Source organism: Thunnus maccoyii, chromosome 17, assembly GCF_910596095.1.
Source record: "Thunnus maccoyii chromosome 17, fThuMac1.1, whole genome shotgun sequence".
In the NCBI taxonomy this organism is placed as follows: Eukaryota; Metazoa; Chordata; class Actinopteri; order Scombriformes; family Scombridae; genus Thunnus; species Thunnus maccoyii.
Window position 1 is genome coordinate 2727765 of NC_056549.1, and position 6790 is coordinate 2734554.

Here is a 6790-nt window from a genome sequence, read left to right on the forward strand (position 1 = left end):
CAGAGAAGACATGAACCAGATGTGGGATGTGGAGGGTCAAAAGCACGGTTTCACTCTGTTTTTCACATCCATGTGCAACAGTTGTAAAATCCATGCCTACACAGAGCATAAAATACCTGTACTGTGTGTAGTTTTAGAATTGTGTGTTTAATCACACATCCTTCAAAACCACAGTGCTGTACAATGGTCCAGTCAAGGGCAAGTCACTTAAGCAATGCTTTAATCAAAGGAAAATGCATTGAATTTAATGAACAATGTTTAAAGAAAAAAAGTGTTCCATTGTGGGTTCTAATGCACCATCTTTCTGCGTCCATCTGCCAGGACCTTCTGTCCCATGAGGCTGTAATTGAAAATACACAAAGAATGAGGTTTAGAGGGAGCAATAAATAAGGTTTTTCTTGTCCATAATACAAAATGACCATGATATGATACTGGGGCTCGATCGGGTTCTTGGTCACTAGAGAAACTCAAATTGATTACTTGGTCAGGTGGTGAGATTTCATGTTCTCAGACAAGCAGATGATAATGGATTATTTTTATAATTATTATGATGATTAATCATATTTAAATTAGACTTTTCCACCATGAGAGAGAGCCCAGCACATTGCAACTTAAGTAAAAATAAAAGCAAATAAGGTTGAAAGATGATTTCCACCTCCTTGACAACACACTCAGCAGAGGCAACCGTTCTGTCCTCTCTGTCGTCCATTAATTCCTGATAACGGACACCTCGTCAGGCACTATCTCTTACTTAAACTTCGCTTAAATTTTAGGTAGTTGTAGTAGGGCAACTGCTGACTTAAGACTTGGAAGTTTTTATTTTTATTTCAGTTACACGTCAGATTTATTGTGATTTCAAAGGATATTTTGTGGCCTTGACATTTTTTTTTTATAATTTCAATTCTTTATAAAATACATAATCGATAATGGCAAGGTGTCCATTATCAGGAATTAATGGATGATGGGGAGGCCTCCGTGGAATCTATTAATTCCTGTTAATGGACACCTTGAAGGGCATTATCCCGTTTATACCCTGGTCACTTGCCAAAGAAAAAAAATTAAGACCATCCCTGATAACACCTGAGGGTTTAGCTAATACCTGGAACAAGTATTATCATCCAATAAGGTTCTTATGCAATGGAAACCTTCACTACTCCAGTAAATAGGACGAACCTTAGATACGACTTGGCAACGGGAGATATTTCTAGTCCACTCAGCTCATAGAAGCCTTTGGCTCAGCTATGAGCCAGAAAGCTAACATTATGCTAGCAAGATTCAAAGTCAATAACATTGCATATGGTTGACAGTATATTTAACAACAAGACTAGCCAGCTATCCAGCCGTGTCATTGTCCTAAAATTAATATCAAGATTTTCACGAACAGATAATGAGCCATGTGTCCTGTCAGCCGCAGCCTGAAGTAGCGAGTTGATCAGCGAATATGATGTGAGATGATCACTTTAAAGTATCAGTGAGTTCAGAGGAGCAGTGTACTTCTTGCAGCTTGTGTGTTACAGTCGCCATCCTGTGGTGTTCAGAGGATGAGGCACTGACGGTATTAATTGCCGATTTCGTTGTTTGTTTTTTTTTTGTGTTGATCTCATCTTTTTCATCTTGTCTTTTGTCATCTATTTGATTTAATTCTCCTGGTTTTAACTCCTGGTGCCATTTCTCCCTTTTCTTTTCAGTTTCTCTTTCTTCTGCTGCTTCCCAGTCATCAAAGTTGTCATAGCCTCCAAATAGGTTAAAAGAAATGTTGAAGTCACTCATTGTTGTAATTAGATGTTAGCTTGTTAACGTGTTGCAATAAATGGAGTCTTTGACTGCGTCCCTGTTGCTATGGTTATTCATATTAGCCAGTGCATTAATTAAGAACAGACAGTTTCACTGGAACTACTTAGTAGGTGTCCATTATCAGGAATTAATGGACACCCTGCAGCCAATCAGAATTGAATATTCACCCAGACCATAGTAGAATAAGCTTCTTCTTCTTTTTTTTTTTTTTTACAGTTTTTATTTCCACCTAATGTGTTGCCAACATAAATTGATTCACATGTTGTCAATAGTGTTCAGACTTTGAGCAATGCTAATGTAGTTTTCATCTTAGGTAATGAACAAGAAAAAAGAGAACAAATAATGAATAATGATGAATAAAACTAAAGTACTTCAGAGCAGTATTTATTTGTGGTCACCAGTTAATCTTGTCCATCTGCAGTCTTTGTCACTAAAACTAATAATACACTGATTGAATGTTGAGTTTATTTTGTCTGACCTGTATTTTAAAGGGATAGTCTCCAGTAATCTGTTTTTCAAGGAAACTCTGGGCAACATAAGATAAATCACAACATCCACAGAAGGTAAGAGTAAAGAAAAAGGGACAGAAACACAAAAGACATTTAAACACATTAAAACATACACCCAGCAGTAATATACTGTGCACAAGAATTAAGTAAAATTAGATTTTTTTATTGTTTGGTCACACAAAGAAGACTGACATGAAACCCTGAGTGATTTTGCTGCAGAAAGCAACCATTGTTCTCCTTTTTAAGAAGAGAGGGACGTTTCTAAATTGAGGTCTGACAGTGGGGTATTGATTGAACAGTGAACCTTGGACACTGCAGAGCCCACACCTCTTGCTCTTGGTTGTGTGAAGTATTGTTGTGGTTCCACTTTATGGAGGAGACTGACCTTCAACTTGCAGGAACGTAGAACAAAACCAATACACACAGTCTCTCAGTGAAACAATGAGATGTGTTATTATGGCTGCAAGTAAGAGCTTCACGGAAAAATGGAGGATTATTTCTCATAACATCCCTCTGTTTTTATTTAGAAAAGGGGATAAGGAGAGGTGAAATAAAAAATGCTATTAAAATTGGAGTCCTTTAAAATCAATTGAAGGATTTTACATTCAGTGAAATGATGTAGTCTGAGTTTAGAGACCCTTGAACTGAACCGATGACCCGGTTCACACCTGGTATTAACATGAATCTCGGGTGATCCGATCATAAGTGGACAGCTCTAAGTACGTCTGTTCACACCTGGCATTAGAATGCGTCTCCACATGCGTCTCGAGTGCTCTTTATGCGAATAAACATGTACATCATTTCCGTTTGTAAAGACCAAATGCACTTCCTGTGCCTAATCTGCGGGAAATTAAAAGAAGAAGAAGTTTGCAAAGACCTTGATGAACCGGCAACATCAAAACTCTTCTGCCCAAATGGAAATCAGACGGCATGTTTCATGTGTACACCATCCACAAGAATCCATTCTGCCTGTTGTTGTGGCTTCTTCTTCTTGTTTCGTACTTTAATATAACGCTGTTGTACTTCTGCTTACACAGAGGACGTCAGTTGAGTAGGCGGTCCTTCATTATGGCTCAGGACACATTTCCATATACACTGCTGAAAAAATGTGGCCATATGCAGCCCAGACCACCTCCAAATGTTGTCTGAGTGATCTCAGTGTGTCCTCAATGTGTCTTGGGTGCATTCACACCTGTACTTAGGGCTGTCCGCTTGTGATCAGCTCAACCAAGATGCATTTTAATGCCAGGTGTGAACAGGGTCTATGTTTGCAGTCCATTTCGAACAGGGTGGCCAAAGGTAGAGCCACAGATTCAAGCAACGGGGTTCACACACAAGTACTGAACATCTAAATACATCATTTTATAGCCTCATTTTTTGCTTTAGGCAACAATTTTTCAAATTAATTTAGCACTCAATTTATATATCACACTGAAGTCAGAGGGAGGAGGTCGAGGTGGATGGCAGACACGCAAGACCAAGACATTGGGGTTCGCATCATTAGTTCCATGTGTGGTTAGATTTAGGCAACAAAAGCACTTTGGTTACAGTTAGTTAAAGATCATGGTTTCACTTAAATGTTAAGCTTCAAGTCACTGAAAATTTTATCTAATAAATAAATAAAACAGATAAATTAACAACATTTTTTCATTATGTTGAGAACGTATTTGCTGTAGCAATTAAGTCGTATATGGATATAATTTATAGGTGAGAGGGCTGCATCTGCCATGTGCCTGTTTTATAAGAAATGATCGGTTCATTGTAAGTTTTATTATTTATTTAAGTTATTATTTATTATAACTTTGCAGATCCCTCAACTATACAGAGGGTTTTAGTGTCTTTCAGCTCATTGTTTTGGTCCAGCAACTTCACTGTTTTAGTTCAGTCTCAGCTCCACTTTCATCAACTTCAAATAAAAAGTTTAATATTTAGAGAAATATGTTTATTCACTTTCTTGCCAAAAGTTAGTGTCTATGCTGGTAGGAAGATTTTTGTACTTTTTGTAGATTTTTGGTATCAGTGGTATCAATCTTCTCTTTTAACTCTCAGTAAGGAAAAGGCATAATGCCTGCTGCTAGTTTCCAGCTGCAGCAGGCATTGAAGGTATCATGTGGAGTTTTCTTGTAAACAAACAGTTATGTTTCATTCACTTCACTCTTAACAAAGAGCACTGTTAGTATTCTTGAGGTTAAACAAACATGTTGAATGCTTTGTTTCTATCCATGTTAGCTAGTTACAGTCTTCTTTTCCAGCCTTTTGCTGGCACATTCTTGTCATATTACCACCATCTGTTTATTAGCAACTTCAATGACATACAAACACAAACAATCATCAAAACATTGCTCCATAGTGCTATTAGTGGTCAAAAACTCAACAGCGTACCTTTAACCTATTTAGCTTTAAAGGATCTCTGTTTAGTCTCCTTTTTCTCAGTTTTGCTGATATTCTGCAAAAATCTGTTTTCTCCAAATTGTCAACTTCTCAGAACGTACAAAATAAATAAAAAAAACAGACTTGTTTCAGCTTGAAAACAAAGTTAATTTTTGACACCATATAAACCTGCGGAGACTGATGTTTTGGCAATTTGGGGGCAGCAGAAAGAGGCTGTAAACACAACACTGACATATCATCAGCTTTTAAGTTGATATGTTGAGCAAACAGTTGCTTATTTCCAACATCCAGCAGTTACGGAACAACATTATCATTCATTTGGAGTCGTGTTTCTGTCCACCTGGTGAATGTAAGTCCAATATTCACTCTCTTTTAGCTCTGTTTTTGCTCTCTACCAACTCCTGAGGGAAATATCTGGCTCTTTAGCTGCTAAATGCTCCACTATGTTCACCAGCTAGTCTACAGCTAACTGTGTCGGCCCAAAACGACGCTATGAGACGCTGAGAGTGAACCAAAACAGTAAAGTTGCAGCCAGACAGATAAACAATGAGCTGAAACTCACTATAAAACTCCGTAAAGCTGAGAGGAGCTGCAGAGTCACTGATAATTCTCTGTAGGTTCATCACTACAAGCGAAATCTCTGACAGTAAACACTGTCATTTCATACACTGTTTTTATAAAAATATTGATTACAGATGCTTTAAAGATATCTTTAACTTCCATATTTAAAAGCTCTTCTGGTTGAAACAGGATATTGGATCATTTAAAAGGGGCAGCTGTGTAGAAAATGTAGATGTGCCACCACTGACCATACTAACAAGTTTCAAAGCTTATTTTGCAGTTTATATCATTTTACATCCCATAAAGGACAACGATGTAATGTTTTTAAACAGAACTAATTTAAGTATAAACCATGATTTTTGTTTGCATAGTAGTAACATTGATAGTTCTCTTGAATCCCTTGAACCATCTGTCTCATCAGAATTACTCAAACTGTATCATGTTGTATGATAGCCATTCATTACTTTGGCCTATTAAACATGAATCATGCACCAACACTGAACAGTTTAGTGTAATTGGGAATATCATCATCAATAGCTCCTTTATAGTTCCAATCCTTGACACTTCCTTATTGACTTATCAACAGTTGTGCTTCTGTTAACTCAGGTGAAGTTGGAGAGGTGATGAAAAGATTTTAGGTTGGTGATCAACAGCAACCTCTGCAGGCCATTGTTGGGTATTACATGGATTGGCTTTTTTTTTTTTTTCTTTTTTTTTTTTTTGAGATTTAGTTGAAAGAATCCAAGCCGAAGCACTGTAGTTTTAATTAATTGCTGCAGAAAGACAAAACATAACAGGAGATTTAACAGAGACAGACAAGACAGAAGACACATCCTGAGAGAAGTTTCACATTACAAAGACTCAGACGGAGGAGAAACGTATAACAGATGTGGAACTAAACCGGCTAAAGACCCACCTTTGTACAGTTGTGTGTCAGTCCTGTTAATTATTAGTAAAATGATAACATTGTTAGATTTTAGTCTGTTACAGTTATTTATCTACTTATTTTATGTGGTTGTAAATGTTTCTTTACCTTTTAGAATTGATATTTAAAGCTTTAATCCTATGAACCTGAACATGGTCTTCATTCAAGTCAAGTGAAGTCAGTTTTTATTTATGAAACCCATTATCACAAAACTCAAATTTGCCTCAGGGGGCTTTACAACCTGTACAGCATATAACATCATCAACCCCCTTATATTAGCAGATATAAGTGTTTATTAATGTATTTCTCAACACCCATAAATGGTCTATAAACAGATAATGAACGACAATATAGTAAAACACAGTTGTAATAATATAAAATATGTCTTCATAGGGGAAATTCTAATTGTTGATAAATACTGCTCATTAATAAACACTTAATGTCATTATATCTGCTTATAACTCCATTATAGTGTGTCATGAACCATTAATTGACTGTATATGTACAGCTTATAAATGCTAAATAGGGAAACTTATAGAAAAGTGTTTTACTTAAAAAAGTGTTAAACTTATAGTTAAGTTTTTTTTAAAAAATGATTTCTGTTTTGATT